This window comes from Danio rerio, chromosome 6 (genome assembly GCF_049306965.1).
Source record: "Danio rerio strain Tuebingen ecotype United States chromosome 6, GRCz12tu, whole genome shotgun sequence".
In the NCBI taxonomy this organism is placed as follows: domain Eukaryota; kingdom Metazoa; phylum Chordata; class Actinopteri; order Cypriniformes; family Danionidae; genus Danio; species Danio rerio.
The window spans coordinates 36,757,599-36,781,830 of record NC_133181.1 but is presented as its reverse complement, the minus strand read 5'-3'; the positions used below and the strand labels follow the sequence as shown (position 1 = coordinate 36,781,830).

The following is a 24,232-nucleotide window of genomic DNA, read 5'->3' as shown; positions in this document are numbered from 1 at the left end:
CAAATCAGCACTTTGACGGGGGCCAGTTCCTCTGTTCAATGAAGATTTATTAGTCTGCTCTAACCTGTATTTAGTTAGCAGCACAAAATTTTATGGGCAACCAAGGATTTACAACCTCCAATATATTTTGGCCCAAATCACAAATGCATTAATTTAAATACCAGGGTCCATATTCACAAAATATTATAAGCCTATAAAAGTAGCATTCTAGTGTGGCAAATTAGGAGAAAATATTAAAATAATGGTAAATTTAGTCTCTAAAAGTATTAACAAATAATTTCAGTGCTAAAACTTCTTAATCAGTAGGGGAAGGGAACAAATTGTGATTTCCAGCAGTCTGCCATGGAAATAAAATGTACATTTTAAAAACATTTGACCACAATAAACTTTTAATAAGTTATCACGGAGGCATTTCCATATGGTAAAAAACATATTTTAAAATATATATTTTACATTTTTTCAAAATAGACAAAAAAAAAAAAAGATTTAAAAAAAAAATACGCTTCCTTTAGTAGCGTTGTAAATACACTGTAAAGCTCAACCGTCAACTTTATCAAATGAAATGAGTGTAGTTATCTTAAATTTTACTGAAAGTTAATTCTACTCATTTGAAAAGTTTTGAACTCAGTGTTGAAGTTAATAAGTTAATTAAAAAGCTCATTACTTCAACTCAAATGGAGTAAGTTTACATTACTCATATTGATTAGTTTTTTTAACTCAAATGATGTGTGACAATTGGTTTCCTCAAACAGTTTGAGTCGCCTTAACTTATCAGGTTTTGCAGTATTCAGTTAGTTTGAGTTCTCTTCATTTATTGGGTTTTATTGTGCTCAAACTGCTTCTTTTACTCAAATGAATTAAGTTCACTGTACTCATTAGGATTAACTTTTTAACTTAAATGGCTTGTTGCAATTGGTTTCCTCAATTGGTTTGAGTTACCTTAACTGTTTGGGTTTTTTAGTGTAGGTTTTGAGAGCTCATAATGGTAATTTAAAATATTTTGTAAATATGATCATGTGAATACATGCCCAGATTTCTGTCACACCTAATATGGCCATAGGAATCATTCTGAATTTTCACACTAGACTGTATTGAATGTCACGTTTGTCAAATACTTAAATTTGAAGCTTCTATATTGTGATTTCAGAATAGAACCTTGAATGTCTGTCATTTTGTTTTACTGTCTTTTTTCTAATATGTAAATCTTCTGCCCCTGAGGGGATGTGCCTGCTGGTTTTATGTGTGACAAGCAAACTGAAAATGATGTCTTTGAACGTTTAATGTTAAACTATGAAGTGATGTTAGGATACACTGTAAAATAAATAAAAAAAAATTATGTATTTGGTGATTCATGTTTTTGTTTTCACTTATTTATGCTTTTGAATGGCATTATGGGATCTTGATCTTTCCTCCAAAAGCTTTTGATGATAAAAACGTTTATAAAGTGACTTTTATGGGCATTTTTAATAGTTTGAACTAAGGGATACATTATATTGTCTGTGTTATAAAAATCTAGTAAAAAACTGCCAGTACTTTTTCTGCTATTTTACAGATTTAATTCTCAATATAATTGCTTTAAAATATCTTGACTCAAACTGATAAAATGTCAATAAAAGTCACCTTGGTAATGTGCAGTGTTGAATTTTTAACATCAAAATTCGACAAAGCAGAGATTAATCTCCGGATGGTTAACAGTGTATTTACAAATGTAATAACAAAAGTTAATTACAGATGTAATTTCATACATGTATTTAATCAAGCATAAGTACACAGTAAATACATGTATTTACACAATAAGTACATTGTAACAAACTATTAATCCCTGTGTAAGTACATATTAGTTAAGGCCACTTAATATAAAGTGGGACCATTCACAGTCATAATATAAACAGAAAACAAAATGAACCGCAAAATCTGGAACCTGATAATGAACAGACATTTTTATATAGTATAGGTATAGTAGTAATAAACATCAGGATGTTTAACTGCAATTTAAAAACATTTGAAGATGTGTTAGTTCACTACAGAACCTGCTATTGTACTCTGCAAAAACAAAACAAAACAAACAAACGAACAAACAAAAGAACAAACAAACAAACAAACAAACAAACAAACAAACAAACAAACAGTCCATAAAAGTGATGTTAAAAACTGGCAACTGTGGTTTCCAGAATTTAACCCGGTTAAAAATATGAAAGAAACAACTGTAAATTTACAGTAAAATGCCATATTTCGTTAATTTATTCAATGGTAAAGATTTGAAATATTACCTACTTTTTACCTTTGAAATATACAAAAAACCCACCATGAACAGATGGTGATAAGAAAGTAACATGATGACCCAAAGCTCATATTAAACAGCTTTCTTCAAAAGTTGAAAAAATAAAGAAGGCGATCAGTGTCATTTAAACAATTACCAGCAGTAGATGTTAGATATCAACATCACAAGGAAAGATAAAGTACTAGCATTCAGAAACATTTCCATACAGAGTAAAAGTAGGATATGTGAAGCAGTTGCAGATAATTGATTTTTTTGGATGCAGGGAAGATGGCAAACAACCAAGAGACTAACAGCACAGTTCCTCCTGCTGAGGATTGTCAAGATTCAATATTGTACTTGTAAGAATTACTGACTAAAAGAAACACACACTTGCACACAACAACACTCAAAATCCCTGACCATTGTGTGACCAACTCCAGTTACCTATTCCATTCACAGAGGGGGATTTTCTTCAAAAAAAAAAAAAAAAAAAAACCTTTGTTCTCAGACACATTACAAAAACACAATTGAAAAGATTTAACTTGTGATGTAAGGATCAAAAGGCAAAACAAAACAACAACAATAGCTAAAAAAATAGAAGAAGTAGAAGAAACTACCTATTTTAAAGAAATCTGTAAATTCTGTAATCATTTACTTGATTATTATTAATAATAATATTACTATTAGCTGTTTGTCTACACACAAACCAACAGCAGTTTTCATTGTGAAATCTGTAATCAGTAAGATTTCAGTTTTAAAGTAATCTACCCAGCAGTTTACCTAAATATCTTATCTTGTAAAAAGTGACACTCTAGTTGACGTTCTCTATAGAGCACTGTAACTGATGATGAATACAAAATTAAAAAGCAAGTGCACATTCACAAATAATTTCAATACCTGAATGGATAGAAGCTCATTCATGCTCTCAAATTACTTACGTATATTTCAGTACAATACAGTATATTTGCACTGATGTACAGTTGAATCAGAATTATTAGCCCTCCATTGATTTTTTTTTTCTTTTTTAAATATTTCAAAAATGATGTTTAACAGAGCAAGGAAATTTTCACAGTATGTCTAATAATATTTTTTCTTCTGGAGAAAGTCTTATTTGTTATATTTCGCCAGAATGGGAGCAGTTTTTTCATTTTTTAAAAACATTTTAAGGTCAAAATTGTTAGCCCCTTTGAGCTATATTTTTTTCGATAGTCTACAAAACAAACCATCATTAGAACTTGCCTAATTACCCTATCCAGCCTAGTTAATCTAATTACCCTAGTTAAGCCTTTAAATGTCACTTTAAGCTGTACAGAATTGTCTTGAAAATTATGTAGTCAACATGAGTTATTAAAACTTATGTTTAAAATTGTGCATAAAAAATCTTCTCCACGTTAAACAGAAATTGGGGAAAAAATAAATGGGGCTAATAATTCAGTAGGGCTAATAATTCTGACTTCAACTGTATATAAACTGTATATAAACAATCTAAATCAAAAGTCTTTGTGTGACTGTACTAATTTGTACTTTTATTCTGATAAGTTTTGCATGTCCATGTGTTTTCCTTTCTTAAACAAAACACAAACACTTTCATTAATAATGTTTCTTAACAAAAGGTCTGGTAATTCTTTGGTTCTTTCATATTGGATCACACTTTCATTTCAATTCATATATTATACGGGCATATAATCATCTTACTCTCTGTATGGAGTAAGTAGCTAGAAGATAATTTTTTTTTCTCAGAATGTACAGTGTATGCTCACCTTCAGATTAGAACACCTGGTCTACTACAGTCTGCTAAAGTCCTCTAATAATATATTTGCTAGAAATGCTTAAGACTTTATTCAAGAAATAAATAATTGATAAATAATAAATAATTGATAAATAATAAATAAAGATCTTGATTGAAGCTGTCACGTTTGGGTCTGAGACTTTTTTATATTGTGAAATGCCATATTCTTTGCTGTTTTAACTTTTCATGTGTCTATATTTTGAGAATTTCTAACTACATTTTAAATTAAAATTAGGTTAAATTGACAATACAAAGAAAAACATAGTGTAGAAACTTTCAGACATATTGATATAATAGATTTAAACACAATGTGTCTTTTTAATTTTTACAACATAATTAGTAGTGTAATTTGAAGCTATTTTGACTGTAGCAGCATCTTGATACACTACACTTTACAGATTTATTCGTATTTGTATTCTGGAGGTTTTAACAGAAGGATGTTTGTAGTATCTTAATTGCGGATTGTTAAAAAGAGAGTCCCATAATTATTCCCTGGCCTCTGCCACAAACTGACCCTTACATGTCCAAAAAGTAAGTGAAAAGAGAATTTTGAACCTAACTACTATTCAGACTTCTGTACTTAAAATAAATATATGCTAATTATCAAATATTTATTTAAATACCACTTCATTTGCACATTTATTAAAAATACCAGAAAACTTGGTAAACAATTTTTCGTAACACTTTATTGTGGTGGTCCATTCGAGTATTAGTAGACTGTCTGCTTAATATCAGTTTATATTGCTCCTTCAACAGACATTTAACTGACTATAAGAAACTTTGCAAGTACAAGTCAACTTACACTAACCCTTACCCTTACCCAGTCTACTTATAATCTCATGAGAATTAGTGAACATGTAGATGCAATCTAACTTAAATTCAACAAATGGACGATCAAAATAAAGTGTGACCAATTTTTTTTTTTTTTTTACCCAATTCAGTGTCTTGCTTTAAGAGTCTTTACAATTGCCTTAATTATATTAATATTACTATATGTTACTAAATGTTCACTAAGAACCCTATTACTAAAAACAGTATGATTTTAAGTGTTTCAAATTACAGACACAAGGGCGTAAACCACATTAACAATGTAATACCTACTGTAAGTCCATGTACATATACGTACCACACATGCACACGCGCACGCACACACGCGCACACACACACGCACACACACACACACACACACACACACACACACACACACACACACACACACACACAGAGAAAATGCACTGCGGTTGGTAGAACATTTAGACCAGAAGAACTTTGTGTCACTTTGTATTGCGAGTCACAGAAGACACTTCGCTGAATGTCATAACATGTGACATTTATCTGCCCTCAGACATTTATGCCAATCACGCTTAGGCATAAACAAAAGCACTTGTGTGACAGTGATTTACTTTGTTTTAAAGGCTACAAGCTCCACCATTCCCCTCTGGTATGGCTATAAAAGGTTAACTTTTTTTTTCAGTTTTCACTTCGAAAGGCAAGTTTTAGAAATGTGATTTCATGCCTGAAGAAAACAAACAGGATGTGGCATTTCAATTGGTGAAAAACTAAGCAAATAAAAACCTGCGACGGAGTTCAGTTGCTCAGGGGAAAAGTGGATTAAGTGAGAACTTTGTATAATGAGGAATTATTTATTCAGTCACTTCATATCGAAACCTATGATGAATGACAGGCAGGAAATAAATTGAATGATGGCAGAGTATAAAATGATTTAGTTTGAAAAATGAGTAAACTTGAATGAAGCAAAAAAATAAATAAATAAAAATAAAATACTGCAGGGCATAAAACCATTTACCTTGGACTTAGAGAATAATGTGATATTCTAGTCAAATGTAATAGACAACAGCTTATAAAATAGTTTAATAATAGTTCCTTCTTGTTCTAAAACAAACATGTAATTACAAAGACGTCTGTACACTTAATTGTTTTTTTTATTATGGGTGAAGTTTGAATCTTCAAAAGTGTTATTAAACAGTGTTATTAGATTTATTTTACGCATGAACAAAACTGTGTATTATAAGGATGATTGACCCAAAACTGATTATTTACTCACCCTCAGGCTTTCTAAGATGCATGTGACTTTTTGGTCTTTTAGTGGAACATTAAAGAAGATTGAGCTGAAACCGTGACTCCTGGTGATGCATAAAATGCAAAAATCATAACAGGAATTTTTCATTTACATTTTTTAAAACTATCCTATAAATAGGCATAGTTTAGTCAAAGATTAAAATTCAGTAATCTTTTTTTTTTTTTTACATTTTTTCAAAGCAAAAATAATTGTTTAGTCCTTGGGGAAAGAAATCTTTAAACTAAAGTTGTTTACTAATGGTCTCTATGTAAACACACTTGCTTATATGTGAATGAATTCCATCATAAAAAGTGATCAATCATATAAAAAGGCAAGACTCAGATTGAACATGCAGCTACTGTATGTCTTCCCAGTGATGGGTTGCAGCCGGACGGGCATCGGCTGCATAAAACAAATGCTGGATAAGTTGGCGGTTCATTCCGCTGTGGCAACCCTAGATTAATAAAGGGACTGAGCTGAAAAGAAAATTAATAAATGAATGCAACTAAGACTTCAGATTAAACATGCAGCTAAATTTATATGGATAAATTTACAATTAATAACATAATAAGGTAAAAAAAACAAAACATTTTTGCTTCTTTTGCAAACGACCGAACAGTTAACTAGACAGTTCAGACAGTTGTTGTTGTCAGGAACAGGACAAACTTTGATCAAACTGTGATAATTTTACAAATGAATACACGTTTTACCTCTAAGACATGCTAATCTGTTTCTTTAATTCATGGTAATAATAAATAATAACAATGAAACAGTAAAACCTGTAATAAATTTAACTTTTTAAATTTAACAAATTTTTAAAGGTTACCATAAGAATATTTTGTTCAGGTTTAAAATTATACAGTGTTACACTTATACAAACCAAAACATTAAATATAATGCTAATATATTTATATATATAGTTTGAACATATAGGTGTGTGTGTGTGCGTGTGTGTGTGTGTGTGTGCATGCGTGCATGCGTGTGTGTTTGTGTGCGTATTTTTTATTTTTTATTTTTACCTTATAAATAGTCTTCCTGGGATTGCCCATGTGGGGCCCACCTGGATTTGCCCGTGTGGGAATTCCAGCCACCTAGTTTTGACCCTCATAATCAACCTATATGGGATTTTTGTTACATGTTTAATTGCCATGCTTATACTGAATCCGCTTGGGTTTGCCTATGAGGCATCTAAAACCATGGTAGATCCATATTTTGTGTTAACATTTTTGAATTATCACGTAATAATGAATAAAACTGTCTAAGTGCACACACTTAAATCAGATAAAATATATAATGGCTACACACTGTATATAGGCTATATTTATATAGAAACAATGTTTATTTATATGTTTACTGTTAAATAATGTTGAATTGTATTCGTTTAAAGTGTGTGTTACACACCATTGAGAATATTGAGCTGTTTACTAAATTAAAATCGTAAATGGAATCAAAATCACAATTTCAGAAAAATCACAATTAGATTTTACCTTCCTTTTTCCCTCCTTAATAAATGCATAATTTTTATTACAAAAAAAAAAGTAAAAAAAAAAAGTGTGTGTGGCATAATGTACAGCTGTATTTGACCATCTATATATTGAGAGTCTATATGTTAGACCAGGGATTCTCAATCTTTTTCATCTCAGGGCCCACCTCCCAATTTTTTGAAGGCGCACGTCTGACATTTTTTAAAAAACTGATTGTTTAAAGAAAATGCTTATTTTAAACCTTTATTTATACATCTCATTTGCTTATACTATTATTATCTTATTTTTATACAGCATTTGATAAAAATCTTAACTCAACTAGTTTATACATATAATATATAATATTTGGGCCTTTTCTTTAATAAATGAACCTGTACAAGACAAAGATGACAAAAAAAAAAAAGAAAAAGAAAAACACTCAGAGGAAACAAGTGCAGAGATAACATGCAAACTCCACAAAGAAACACCAACAGACCCAGCTGAGGCTTAAACCAGCAACTTTCTTGCTGTGAGGCGACAGCACTACCTACTGCGCCACTGCGTCGCCACAATATAATACAATTTAATTAAATATACTACATTTCTGCAACAATATCTCCTTTTTTTCAGTTAGTGATACATTTGATATGTGACAAATGTTGTTGATGTGTGTATTGGGAAGCATATTGACAACTGGTAACAACTGGAAAGGAATGTCAGTATTGTTTAATCAGGCTTTAAATTAGTTTAAATCAAAGATATAATAATGGTTTGGATCACACTTTATTTTAAGGTACAATTTTCGCTATTACCAAACTGTTAACTAAGACTTTCAGCACAATAAAGTACCCATTTGCTGTTTAATGATAGTCATTAAGATAGAAGTTAGGTTCAGGTATTGGATCAAATTAGGGATAAGATCATGCAGAATGTCAGCTTCACAATTAATAATAAACAGAGAATAACCTAATAATATGCATGCTAATAAGCCATTGGTGATAAATGATTCCTATATTATACTACTTGTATCAAGGAACTTGTTGGTGAACTCTATTTAGTTTGTTAATTTGCTCTAATTACTGTAAGTGGTTGTGGTCTCTTTTATTTTGGGCCTTCCTAAAAATGATCTTTTGTGGGTTGCAATTCAAACTCATTTAAATAAATTAAGAAGTCAATTATGACACTTTTCCTTTTTGTGTGCACAATCCCTTTAACTGCTTGTGGAATTGAACACGACCCAATACTCGTGATAAAACATTAATGAAAAGCAGGTCATTGCGTCACTCACTGCAAAACAATATTGTCATTCAAACATTAAAAAGTGTTCCATACCGAGCAGGAAAGCATGAAACCAACCAGTAACCATTATCAACACCAACTCAATCTGTAAGCTGCCCTCACCATCTGCCCTGCTGGCACTCATTAATGGATATGCATGAAGAAGAGCTGCAGTGGAATCAGATTGAAGGAGAGAGGGAGAGCATAATGCAGACACAGATGCTGCCATGAAAAAAAAGCGGAAGGACCACACGAGACAACTCATCCTCTATGGTATGGCTCTATAATAGCTCACTAATGAGTGTTCTGACTTCGAGTCTGTGAAAAATGAATAAGCCTACGCCTGTGCCCTTAAATTGCAGCATGCCTAGCCAACATAATGAAACCCTTCTCAATGACATCTGCCATCGTTTCATACTTTGTGAACGCTCACTGCGAGGAAGAGAGGACAGTTTTACCACCTTCATTATAGATGGGGCCTTCCCTCACTCACAGAATGATCACAAAGGGATTCCTAAAGACCTAAAGACTACAAAAAAAAAAAAAAAAGGTTGGTAATCTGATTCTGATTGTGTGAAGAAGACAATAAATGACACATATTAGAGTAATAATGTACAAATCCATTTATTTGGGCTGTCAAACTCAACTGAACTCAACTAAAATTGACTTGACTTGATTTGACTTAACATAACTTAACTTCTTTATTCATTCATTTTCTTTTCGGTTTAGTCCCTTTATTAATCATGGTTAGATATCTTTTGTATTATATTCCACACCATAAATACTGCCTCCAGTTATATAGAAATTGCTAAATTCTCTTCTATTCAGCTGTGTTTAATCTGTTATAAACAAAGCTCCTTTGCTATGTGCAATATAAATATAATATAAATACACTGAAATATTTCAGTTTATGGCTCGATTATTTATTTACATAGGTTTGGGTCAAGAAATTATTGTCTTTACTCAGCAGCTGAAATGCACTGAATAAACTAAAAGTGTCAGTAAACATGTATAAAATGTCAAAATTTAGATTGGAAACAAATAAAAGTTTGTGGCAAAAAATGCGAGCAAAACAAATTAATGTTGACTAAATCCAAAATAAACTAAAGCAAAACTAAATCTATTAATGCTCTAGTGATTATAATGATTAATTAATAAATGCAACAATGACCTATCGCATAAGTAAATTAACATTTTAAATATAACCTTGGGGAAAAGGTAATTTTTTTAATTGTACACCAATATTAAAGGTTTATTTACTGTATTTACACTGTACTAATTTCATAAAAATGCACTTGGTGGGCATATCTTCTTCACTGTCATCTTTTGAAGATATTTTAGAAGGTGTTTGTATATATATATATATTCATTATTCATTATCATTATTTTACAAGTGTCAGTAATTTTTGAAAGATCTAATAAATGTGATGGATGACATCTTAAAATTTTACCTTCTCATCTGCTGGAAAATACAACCCGTGATATATTTGGCACTGATGACTCTCCAGCACTTCCTTAAAACAAATAAAGAGAGAGCTTCAATTACTATCACAGTGAAGGATGGATTCCCTCAAAGAAAGCCATCATTTCAGGCCTCAGCATTAGATTACGTTTGACTGTGATCAATGGGCGGAAGTCAATGACTTTGTCATAGCTGGATGTGATAGGCCTGGGGACATTTATTACCGGTTCCTCCCAATTTTTCACTTCAAAGGAATCACCTCAACTTTTCTATCAAGTCATATCTCATAGAAACTTAGATAGTTCTACACCTCCAGCCCTTTCAAAAACTCCCAGCTTTTATTGGGCAGCTTTTTTTTTATTGCTCTCAGGAATGAGATGTCAGAACATGAAATGGTGAAGCGTGCAACAGCACAATAGGTGCATTAGGAGCAAAAGTGAAGATTTTCAATTGCAAAAAAATAAATAAATAAAAATGCAAAGAAAGTACAGAGCAGCTTTATAATATCCTCTTGAACACCAACAAATCTATTTTTGGGCATCTGGGAGTGCTTCTTTTGATAGACGTTTAACTTCAACAGACAATCCTGCGCCTCCACCAGTGGGCAGATTGTTCTGCCCCACTTCTCTAACATTTTCTGAGGACAAACAGAATGGAAGGTGTTGGAGGGCACTTCTGTAGCATGAAATGTTCAACCTTTTTTACTCTGATGGAGACATGAAGCCTCTTAGGCCTGCCAAAGTGGCAGATTCATGTTGCCGACACTATACCAACATCTCCTGAAGCACTTTTCACTTTGAAGGACGATGAATCATATGATTCATTCGTTGCCACAAGAAAATTATGTAATTCAACTTCCACACTTTAAGGTCGGCCTGTTTTAATGCACAGATTTTGAATATAAAACCACACATATCTGTTCTCAAATCAGCTGTGGGCTTCTACTGATCACAGTTTCATCTCTTAAAGTGTTGATCCAAAACCTCAAGTCTAGGCACTCAAGGTTATATAGACGTGTATAATAGACATGGTGGCCTGGCCAATCATGTTATACTTCTATTCCCCTTGGGCTCTCTAAGTGCCAGGTTACTGCGATGGGGTCCAACTGGTAACACTATTTCAGTCAGCAAATGTTTCTAAATCCAATTCTCTGTCTCGAGGCCCTTCAGGGACCGGCTGATGAAAAACACATCAACATCAAGTCTCTGAAATATGTTTGTCGACACAGGCCCCACAGAGAGGCTTTCAGCCCATTTGTTCACACCGCAACACTTTACATTTGTCCGCGAGGCAATAAAGGAGGAGCTTGTCATTGACATAACAGTCTATCACACTGCACTCATTAAGGATACCAAACCTTGCATGTTCCAATATGACATGCAGAGATAAACACTTCCTGTGCCGTTTTTGTCAGTCCTTAGGGGCATCTACAGCAGCATACAATTCATGTGTGCATTAATGTAGAAACCGTCGAACTCAGTTTAGCTCATTTTCTCGATGTGCTTTCACCTTCCGCTGTCAACCTTCAACCATTTTTTCACTCATCTCACCCAGTGTCACATTAACCTCAAGAAACCAGCAAAAATAATGGAGTCAGAGGAATGATGGCGACACAGTGTTATTACAGCTGTCTCTCAATTACTAATAAAGCTCACGGAGCAAGGGGTGAGCTTATTAGACAGTCCTGCCACTCATTTAGGATGCATAGTATATCATCAGCAGCCGCTTAGTCAGGTGACAATAAAAAGCTTTGTCTGATTGGTCGGTTCACGGTCCAGTGGCTGCAGGCGACAGTGTGGCACAAATGGAATCTATTATGTTTTTTTTTTTTTTCCAGACAGAGGCGGAGCAGAGCAGTGTGAAGACGACTGTGACTGACAGAGTTTCTAACAAGCAATTAACCGCAGTGACCCGCTGCTGGCTAAACTGTGCTTTTGACTTTGTGTCACACCCATTACATACTCAAAGATCCACTGTAATAGATCACACCGCCTAGGGAGTCATTTAGGCGCTTAGTTTTAGTCACTTGAATTACATACAAGTAGACAGAAATCAGTGCAGGATTTTAAATCACATCAGACATCCAGGGCTTTCTGAGAATGTCTTCATTTGATTAAATTTCTAGTGTATTAGTAAGATTTGAGCATTTGAAGCAATAGAAGTTAAAACTCACAAGCACAATATAACAATATTTATTTTTATTTTGCATTTTGTTGCATTTTAACTATAAGTTTTCTCATAACTGTTAAAAACTTGTGCTTTAAAACAATTTAACAGGCCTTACATACTGTAAAAAAATCAGTTTTTTTACCCTGTTTTTTTTTTCCTTCGGAAAAACCGCTGTAAAATAAGGGCTGTAAATTACAGACACTTACCGGAAAATAATGGACATTAAATTACAGAAATTTCCTTGAATAAAAATTTCTGGTAAATTTCTGTAATTTACATTCTGTTATTTTACTGTACATGTCTGTAATTTAACAACCCTTATTTTACGCTAGCTGTCAGAAAAAAACGTAAAATAACGTGTGTGGTTTTTTGTTTTATTTATTTTTTTTTTACAGTGCAGTCAGTCCATTGTACTGACCTTATTCTTTAATGTAAGAGTGATCGGAAGCATTGGAATCTAATTGTCTCGAGACTTCCAGTATCATTTACTTACATAATTTTTTTAGCTATTAAAAAAAAACAGCCAGTTATGTTGGTTTTAAATTCACTTTTTTGAATAGCTGGTATAGCTTGACCATTTACTCATAGGCAAATGAATCAGAAGTCTTAAAAAATCACCAGAAAGAGCTTACTTTCACATTGCAGAATAAGGTGAATATTAAAATGCTCTCTCCCTCGATAATTAATTTAAATAAATGCTGTAATTAAATAAACAAATGTGATTTTTTTTCATTCATTCATTTTCTTTTAGATTTGTCCCTTTATTTATCAGGGCTCGCCACAGCGGAATGCAATGCCACAAACATGCAACTCTACACAGAAATGCCAACTGACCCAGCCGGGACTCGAACCAGCGAACTTCTTGCTGTGAGGTGACAACGCTAACCACTGAGCCACCAAGTTGCCCCTAAATGTGGTTTTATCAGATCTAAAGTAAGCAGAATACAGAATAACTCCTGGTCAAATGTTGCCTAATCAAACATCACTAATAGATTTAACTTGTCGGTGCTAGTAAATAACCATGGTAAAAGCGGCATAATCATGGCATAAAACAATTTGAATTAAAATAATTTCAATTGAACATTAAAGGTTAAAATTATATCTAAATATAAATAATTGCAAAACCAAATTAATGCAACTACAATAATTTAACAACAAATTACATTACTCATAACAGCAGCAAATTAGATGCTATTTTAAAATAATATAATTTTTATCTTAATATAGATTAAGATAAGGCTGTAACAGGGCGAAGCAATGGTGCAGGTAGTTCTGGCGCCTCACAGCAAGGAATTCGCTGGGTCACTGGTTCAGAAATCAGAATACAGAAAACATCCATATAGCGTTTTTGTGTGTAGTTTGCATGTTCTCCCAGCATTCGTGAGGGTTTCCTTCGGGTGCTCCGGTTTCCCCCACAGTCCAAAGACATGCAGTACAGGTGAATTGGGTAGGCTAAAGAGCAAGGAAGGGTATCCGCTGCTTAAAACATGTGTTGGATAAGTTGGCTGTTCATTCCGCTGTGGTGACCCCAGATTAATAAAGGGACTAAGCCGAAAAAAAAGTGAATGAATGAATGAATGCAAACTCTTTAATTGTTTAGGAAAATACATTTAAATACAATCTGAGAATTCATAGCAATGCAAGTGAATCTCTCAAAGTTTTTCAACCTCATGAGATCAGAAACCCTTCATGAACTCAACGTTGAATCCTGTAAACAATTCATTATGTATCAGGAAGTAAATCTGTACTTAGTCAGAGAAACATCCTTGATCAAATAGGTATTATATTATCATTTAAATTTTATGATGAAACTAAATTACAAATTTGATTTGCTTTTTAGATATTAGAAAATGTCTCTCGTGTGCAAGAGGCCCATGCAACCCTGAGAGGATTTTCTTGTTCACTCTGTAAAACAAGGTTGCAGTTGGCTTACACACATTCAAGCCCATGTTCAAATTTGTTGCTGGATCGACTCAGTCAGTTACAGAATCAGACCAAGTAAATGGTGTATTATCAAAAAAATGCTATATGGTTATTTCGTAAACATGCAAGTTTGACCTACTATTTTTTTAAAAATACATGTGCTAAGGACTGTGGTCAATATCAATAGTGCATTAGGTCAATGAACAGTAGAAGTAATGGCTAATTCTTTAGATAATCTGATCGTTTACAAAAAAATGTATATATATGTATGTGTGTATATATATATATATATATATATATATATATATATATATATATATATATATATATATATATATATAAATATATAAAATAAAATGCACCCATTCCAGATATGTGAGTCCCATCTCACACTTATACACAACAATTATGGTATAAATGCAGCACTGCAACATAAAAAAGTGATCAACTTACATTGTCACTCACCAATTTTATAATGTTTTCATCAGCTGTAAATACGGCAATCTTTTCTCCTATAAGGGCTTATTATGTGGTCTCTGTCGCCATCTTGTGGATGAACAACATCAAAGGTCTATGCTCTGCTCAATGACAGGCTGATGGATGCCAATGTGCTGTATCTCATAAATAACTATTTAAAATAGGCACTATCCTTATAAATGAACTGAATGCAATCTAAACAACTACATTCTTGACTAAAAAGCCTCAAAATTACATTATGTTGTCCAACAGCAGCAATATTTGGCAAACTGTAGTGAGTTTTTAGATCTGCTTTCACTTTATGTGGGCGGAGTAATAAGGGTGAGAAGGCTGAGCGAGTTCTGCAGAATATCACATGGCTGTCAGCCAATCAGATTCGAGAACCAAAAAGAACTGTTGTATGAACATACATAAATGCATGCATGCTGTACACACACACACACACACACACACACTACATGATGCTTAGTGACATTGACAACTACTGGCCTGCCTTTCATAATTCAGTGTTTTTTGTTTGTCCTTTCTGCAGATCCATATGAATGTGTATCTGTTGATCGATTTTTTCAATACATTTGACTTTGAAAAGTAGTTATTTTTCAGTTCTTTAGGTTCTTCGTTACTATGAAAGTCCATCATATACATGTGTTTTAAAGCCATTTCGATTTAAATGGAGCCACAGCTTTACACAGAGCACACAAAACACACACAGCACACATAAAGTCAGCTGTCATGCTGTCAGCGCGTGTTGTGACTATTAAATTACATTTTCGTCTACATTTTGTGCTTAAACTGTCAAGGTTATGTCAAAAACACATACATAAACATCACAGTTGGTTATGTCTGCGAACACAAGAAACTGTGAAAGGAATCAAATTGATATTAGATTTATATTTTAAAATGCCTGCAGTGATATATAGAGCACTGAACCACAATAAGGCTTTGTATATGAATTAGATTGCAAAAGCAAAACAGAAAATCACTCACCGCTCTAGACTGAATAACTTTACTAGATTTTTTTTTTCCTTTCTCCAGTTTTACATTACATTGGGCAGCACTCCTTGGTGGTTTATATTGAGACACCATTCCGGATTTAGGAGAAAAATTACCCCAAAAAAAATTATAATAATAAAAATAAAGCTGTGTTCACTCACTCACCTTCCACTTATTCCCTTCTGTATCAGGGGTCACCACAGTGGAATGAACCAATGCTATCTTAATCAATTAAAACCTTTTAGATTTAGTGGCTAATTCATATAAATTTGTACGTTCTCATTTATAAAATAAGTCAATTCTCTCATCCCACAATGGGCTATGTGCACAGCTAATGTTTTTCAGCCAATAATGAACTTCCGGTGAAAGCTTTATGTGACTATTTTCAAAGTCATAAGATTCCTTCAACCGTAACGATGTTGTGATGTAATTCAAATATAATCAGTTAAGTAGACTTAAGCATCCATTTGGTTGTTAAAGCGAAAAAAAGGGAATAAAAATCGGTGTTAAATTAATTTCCATATTTTAAAGACAGGTCCCTAATAAATAAAGGGACTAAGCTGAAAAGAAAATGAATGAATTTTAAAGATGTGGTGCGGAAACATATAATTTAATGCAGTGCTTCTGGTTTGGTCTGAGACCGTATCTCAACCAGGCAGTAATCATCGTTGTTTTTTTAAGAAATCAGATCTTAAATGCGGCAATGTTGTATGGAACGACAATTCACTGGAAGCCCTGGGGCTGGCTAACTGAAAAAAAGTCTGTGTTCATCATTAGGAGTGTCAAAATTAATTGTTTCTTCGGTGCACCGTGATGCAGACGCGGACAATTCGGTATCAGTTCAGTAATAATCATAAACGGTTATTATGTACTGACGTCATTGATCTCATTTGCGCTATGTCGCTGTAGCTTACTATGGCGAAGGAGGCGAGCGCAAGTATTTACAACGCAGAAACTGCACAATTTCTCTGCGTGTGTGTTTGCTGGACAGTTTTTCACTGACACTTACAGCAGATGCTCCTATTTTACTACGTTTGAGAGAATGAAAGTAAACTCCATTTCTCTATCTCTCACTGTGGCCCATTTGACCTGCTGGCATGGCTTTCTAGGCTGTTATAGTGATACTTCTGGATATAGACACAAGCGCGTCACTGCAGAGCTTTCGCCACTGTGTCTATCATGGATCAGCTGTGATTGCTGCTGCCATTTATCAGTGTCACTCATCTGTGAAGAGCGCCAGTGTGTAAGAGACAATCGTAGCCCTTTCTGTTGAGCGCGTGACCAATTAAAGGGGTATAAGAACTTGGTAGACGAGGCTTAAAAAGCAAGCGGGATATTTGTATTTGTTTATTTGCTATAAATGCTTGTGTTGTTTAAAGGTACAGTTTACATCTCTGACTGTTTGTATTAAAGGACAAAATTGGATTACAAATAGTATAAAAATATATTTATTCATTTTAATACAAGAACTGTAGTGCTGTGAAGAAAATATAAAACTGTTTATGGAAGGCAACGTCAATGCACCGTGATGCACCGAAATATCTAATTGAACCGAATCGATGGCATGATAATCGTAACCAAACCGAACCGTGAGACCAGAGGACGTTCACAGCTCTAGTGTGCATATATCCCATCATGGATGGGAAAGACAACTCCTCCTTTTAAAAAATCTTACATTTTTGTGTTACAGAACATGCACTAACCTGACCAAATCTAAAAGTTATATTTCACAAATTGTGTAACAAACGGTGTAAATATGATTATGTAATTCATTAAACAGTGTTCTGGAGGCAATAAAGAAAAAGATTAAAGGGGTTAATAATATTAATCTTCAAAATGATTACAAAAATAAAGAACAGTTTTTATTCCAGCCAAACTTCCCTTTTACACAAACTGTGTAAACATGATTATGTAATTCATTAAACATTGTTCTGCAGCCAATCAAAAAAAAAAAAAAAAAAAAAGGGGCTAATAATATTAATCCTTAAAGAAATATTACAAAAAATAAAGAACAGCTTGTATTCCAGCCCAATTGAAATAAATAAAAATGAAAAAAAAAATATATATAAAAGCTTTTCTTCTAAAATTAGCATTTTTTTTCTCAATTGTGAAGGTTGTAAAACTTTTTTTTTGCAATATTTTGTCTTTAAATATATTTGGTCATTAAAATAATATTTTAGATTTGTTTAATAATTCTGTTTTGTTTAAATGCACCAAATACATTGTCTATATTCACTGAGAAATGGATACAAATATTTATTTTCAAAAAAGGGTGTACTCAATTATGCTGAGCATTGTATATTGTCACCGACTCGGTCCCAGTCATTCCCCTCGCTGGCCAGCAGAGGTCACCATCTCCGGACTTCTAACCATTACGTCATCCATTCACCCTGATCCCAGCACACCTGTTCTCCATTCCACTAATGACCCACGTACCACATATAAGCAGCTCACACACACTTCAGTGCGAAGTCTTGTTTAGCCCCGGCCAGCATTTCTGAGCGTTCTATCCTGCCTGATCTCCCGTTTACCACTTCAGCCCGTTTCATGACTCTGCTCTGTCTTCTGCCTGCCCTCGAACCAAAGCCTGTTTCCTCGGACTCTGATTCTCGCTGCCTGCCCCTGACTAAAGCCTGTGACACGGACTCTGAATCACGCTGCCTGCCTCTTACCCAAGCCTGGTAATCACACTGTGTCTGTTATCTGCTACGTCTCCCTTGATGTGTATGTTGTATGTCCGCACAGCCGTGCGAGTTGTTGATGTTTAAGTGTGACTTAATAAATACTGCAAAATGGATCCCTCCGTGTCAGTCTCCCCGTTACAAAAGACTTCGCCCAACACGGATCCCGCAGCCATCCAGGTTTTGTCTCACGAAGTCACAGCACAAGCTCAGGTATTGTCTACTCACCAACAACAACTAACACATCTAACTCAGTTAACAGACGAACTTGTGAAATCTCTACAAAACCTGCAAGCTGCTGCCACTGCGCAACCCACCGCCAACTACTCTCCGAGTCCACTTGTTGTTACACAACCCCCGATGACTTCCGGAGCTCGATTGGCATTCCCTGACAAGTTCTCAGGTAACCCAGCAAAATGTAAAGGCTTCCTATTGCAATGTAAACTGTTTATCGCCCAACAACCCCATCTGTTTAAGGACGATAATGGGAAAATTGCTTTTGTGTGCTCACTGCTCACTGGGAAAGCGCTAGACTGGGCTACTGCAGTTTGGCCAGACAGTACCCCGATATTTCCCTCGTTTAATGACTTTCTCAAACGTTTTTGCACTGTGTTTGATCATCCGGAGGGTGGTCGTAACGCTGGCGAGGAGCTACTGTGCACCCAACAGGGAGATCGCTCCGCAGCTGAGTTCGCACTGCAGTTCCGCACCTTGGCAGCGCAAACTGGCTGGGCTGATGATCCGCTTACCACGCTCTACAGAAAGGCTCTAAGACCAGAATTGCAGAAAGAGATGGCATGTCGTGACGAGGGAAAAACACTGGATCAACTAATCGAACTTTCCATAAGGTTAGACACTCTCCTCCGCACTCGCAATCCACTGTGCTCAATTGCTTCCAGTCCTGTATCCCCTGAGATCTCCGCTGAACCCATGCAATTGGGTAGAACCCGCCTGAACCCAGAGGAACGAGAACGACGGAGAAGAAATCACCTGTGCATTTATTGCGGACTTCCAGGTCATACGAAGGTTTTATGTCCCAACAAGCCTCTCCCTAAAACCCTCTCGGTGAGTGCAACCACTATGTTCACGACCACTAATAATGTTATGAATTTGCCTGTCATTCTGAGAAATAATGGAGATGAAATTGAGACTATGGCCATGATCGATTCAGGAGCCGCTGGCAACTTTATCGATTACACGTTTGCCACCACTCACTCCATTCCTCTAACCTCCTGTGATTCCTCCATAGCCATCACTGCTGTAGACGGGCGCCCTTTGGGAGAGGGACGCATGAAATTCCAGACTCAACCAATCTCTCTTCAAACAGGCTCTCTCCATGAAGAGGAGATTTCCCTTCTTGCCATCGACTCCCCTAAGCACTCTGTAATTCTTGGGTTACCATGGCTACAACTACATGACCCTCAAGTTTCCTGCAGAACTGGTGAGATCACAAAATGGAGCAATCAATGCTTTACCCAATGTCTGCATTCTGTTTCCCCTGTCCAGATCAACACAATTACCAACACCGAAGACCCTGAACTCTGTCATGTTCCTGATGCTTATCATGATTTAACTGAGGCATTTAAGAAGCAGAAGGCTACCAAGCTCCCTCCACATCGTGAAAATGACTGTGCCATCGAACTGCTACCAGGCACCACACCCCCTCGTGGTCGCATTTTCCCCCTCTCTCAACCTGAAACTGAAGCGATGAAGAACTACATCTCTGAGGAGCTAGAAAAGGGCTTTATCCGACCATCTACCTCACCCGCTTCAGCAGGCTTTTTCTTCGTCAAGAAGAAGGATGGCAGCTTACGCCCATGCATTGATTACCGAGGCTTAAATGAGATCACAGTCAAATACCGCTACCCCTTGCCATTGGTTCCAGCCGCCCTTGAGCAACTCCGATCCGCCCAGTATTTCACTAAGTTGGACCTCCGTAGTGCATATAACCTCATCCGCATACGACAGGGAGACGAGTGGAAAACCGGGTTCTCTACAATCGACGGCCACTATGAATACCTCGTTATGCCCTTCAGCCTAGCAAACAGTCCCTCCGTGTTCCAGGCTTTTGTAAATGAGGTATTTAGAGACATGCTCAACAAATGGGTCATAGTGTATATTGACGACATCCTGGTCTACTCTAATTCACTATCTGAGCATATTCAGCACGTCAGGGCAGTGCTCGAACGCCTCATCCAGAACCAGCTATATGCAAAAATCTCCAAGTGTGAATTCCATCAGACCTGCATTTCGTTCTTGGGTTACATCATCAGCCCCGAAGGCGTGGCCATGGACCAGCAAAAGGTCGACTCCGTGACACAATGGCCACAACCTGAAACCATCAGACAACTGCAACGATTCCTGGGCTTTGCTAACTTCTACAGGCGCTTCATAAGGAACTTCAGTTCAGTCGCTGCTCCACTTACCGCCATGGTAAAGCTAACAACGCCCGCCTAAAAAGGAACCCAGACGCTGTTAGGGCGTTTACTCAGCTCAAAACCCGCTTACCTAGTGCACCCATTCTGCATCATCCTGATCCCGAGCAACCATTTATTGTTGAAATTGACGCATCCAACACTGGAATTGGAGCCATCCTGTCTCAAAGATCCCTAGTCACGAAGAAGCTCCATCCTTGTGCCTTCTATTCTACCAAGCTCAACTCCGCTGAACGGAACTACGATGTGGGAAACCGAGAACTCCTCGCCATGAAGGCAGCGCTAGAAGAGTGGAGACACTGGCTTGAAGGCGCCAAACATCCTTTCACTGTCATCACCGATCATAAAAACCTGGAATATATCCGCTCCTGTAAACGTCTGAACCCTAGACAGGCAAGATGGGCTCTGTTTTTCACTCGATTCGACTTCCAAGTCACCTATATCCCTGGCTCAAAAAACATCAAAGCAGATGCTCTTTCCCGCCTCCCCGACGATGAAACCTCCAAGTACAATGATGAACCCATAATCAAAGATCCTCTAATTGTCGCTCCTATCCAGTGGGACATTGAACATGAAATCCTTCAAGCCGCCGAAACCAGTCCCACGCCACAATCCTGTCCAGAGAATAAGATCTTTGTTTCTCCGTCACTTCGAGAAAAGCTCATCTCCGAGGTACATGACCACCCCAGTTCCGGTCATCCAGGCAGCACAGCCACCGTGCAATTAATTCAATCCCGCTATTGGTGGCCATCCATAAACAAAGATGTCATTAACTTCATCAACAAATGCTCACCCTGTCAGATGTCTAAACACTCCCGTCACCGTCCAGCTGGATTACTCCAACCCCTGGAGGTGCCACACCGTCCCTGGTCACACATCGCCATAGATTTCGTTACCGATCTACCCATATCTCAGGGCAAAACCACCATCCTCACAGTAGTAGATCGATTTTCGAAATCCTGCCGTCTCATTCCCATATCCAAACTGCCTACAGCCATGGAAACAGCCGAATTACTCTGCGAGTGTGTGTTCCGGTACTATGGTCTCCCCGAAGACATAGTGTCGGATAGAGGTCCCCAGTTCACATCTCGACTCTGGTCAGCATTCTTCAAAAATCTCCAGGTGAATATTAGCCTAACATCCGGCTATCATCCCCAATCCAACGGGCAGACAGAGCGCTCGAACCAGGAGATTGGCAGATTCCTTCGCACATACTGTCACTCTAACCAGAATGAATGGGCTAAATTTCTGATGTGGGCAGAATATGCTCAAAATTCTCTAAGAAAGGCATCTACTGGGCTAACTCCATTTCAATGCGTACTGGGCTTCCAACCTCCTCTCTTTCCCTGGTCCGGCGAGACCTCTGAACTTCCCGCTGTGGACACCTGGTTCAAAAACTGCGAAGAGGTCTGGAACGCAGCTCACACTCACCTCTCTCACGCCGTACGGCGTTTCAAGGAACAAGCCGATCGACACCGACGTTCTGGTCCCATGTATTCCCCAGGACAATGGGTATGGCTTTCCACCCTTGACTTACGCCTCAAACTGCCCTGCAAGAAGCTCAGCCCCAAGTACGTGGGTCCGTTCCAAATTGAAAGACAAATATCTCCTGTTCAGACTGACACTCCCTAATCATTTCCGTATTTCTCCCACTTTCCATGTCTCTCTGCTCAAGCCTGCTGCTGGTCCAGCCGAGGCGGATAGGGAGGTGGCAGCCGGTGAACAGGGTCCCCCGCCTCTCATGATCGATGGTGAGGAGGCCTACCAGATCCACGAAATCCTGAGATCCAGACGCCGGGGTGGACAACTCCAATATCTCGTTGATTGGGAGGGGTACGGTCTGGAGGAGAGATCTTGGATTAACCGCAAGGACATCCTAGACACTACACTACTGGAAGAGTTCCACTCACAACATCCGGAGATGCCGGCCCCTCGCCCCCGTGGAAGACCCCGGCGTCGTATTTTCTTTAGGAAATATTAGGACATTTAAACACCACTTGAGAAATATTTGAAAAATAATCTAAATTTCACAGGATAATAAAAACAATAATTTAAGAAACTTTAATCTAGGAGAACAGAGGAGGGTGAGGATGATGCATCTGAAGAAAAAGGAGATGGTGATTAAAATAGTGCACAAAATCTAAGCAAGGACACAAAGCAAGATTGACAACAAGAGAAAAGACACAAACTGAGAGAAAAAGAGGGAGGAGAGCCAAAGCAGCCAGAAGCAGATCAAGTTTGACAGCTAAGGTGAGTGTAAAAGACACGGATGAAAAAAGGGCATCACGCACATGCTGTAGCAGAGACCCAAAAACATGACATACAAATGGGATCAAGTCAGTTAGAGGCAAGTGTAGCTCTCATCTGCAAGTTCACACATGGATGTGTATTTATTAAAAAGCTCATTGCTTTTAGACTAATTTTACCTGTTCCTTTATTAGGATCCAGCAGTTTTAGACATGATGTTGGAAATTAATCACCAATCAAGCACAAAGAAACTGAAAATTTCTGAAGAGATCAATTATTTAATCAATGAAAATGCTAGGTTGCTTTAAAGAATGAACATATTTAATTTAGGCAAATATTTTCTCATATAAACTTTGATTGGAAAACCAAGTTTACAGCATTCAGATTTGCTCATCGAAGCTTAAGCACACTTCCTTAATGTGCAAGAGCAAATTATTATTTGAAATTATTTTTGCACATTACACCACCACATTTTAACTTCTGCAAGAACCAATGAATGCAAATTACCTAAATAATAAATGAATGGTCTTCATACTTAGACATCAGCACCGACATATGAGTAATACTTAATATAAAATGTTTTTTCTCTTCTTTCTCAAACAAATTGGTATTCTGAACACAGTAACCACTGCATCCCTGTTTTTTATTCGTGATGACAGGAACACACTAAATTATTCAGTTTTTTTTTTAAATTCAAAGACAAACATATTCAGAAAAATGTTGATGAATTCCTATGTTTGCATCATATTTATTTAGAAAGAAAGCATTTCAATAGATTCTCCATGACATTATGCAATCTGAGGAGGTTTGAGTTATCTCAGTCAAAGCAAAAATGGGAGCTCACAATAAGACAAACTGATTTATATGCATTATACGAGTAAGGAGTGTGAAGAAATTGTATAGGAATATGACCATGGGGAGGCAAACATTTGGTATCAACAAAAGCAAGATACAAATAAAACATAAGGCCTAATA

The 24,232-nt window shown here is 36.4% G+C and overlaps 1 long non-coding RNA gene across 1 annotated transcript in view; it reads right to left on the bottom strand.

Annotated features, from left to right (window-relative positions):
- Positions 1–4,979: 4,979 nt before the first annotated feature.
- The window catches only part of LOC141386313 (uncharacterized), a 152,329-nt gene continuing 133,076 nt past the window's right edge, over positions 4,980–24,232 (bottom strand). The window contains exons 4-5 of the long non-coding RNA XR_012408054.1: positions 10,322–10,384; positions 4,980–6,193 (exon numbers count right to left, since the gene is read on the bottom strand). This is a non-coding gene — a long non-coding RNA (uncharacterized lncRNA). The remainder of the gene's footprint in view (positions 6,194–10,321; positions 10,385–24,232) is intronic.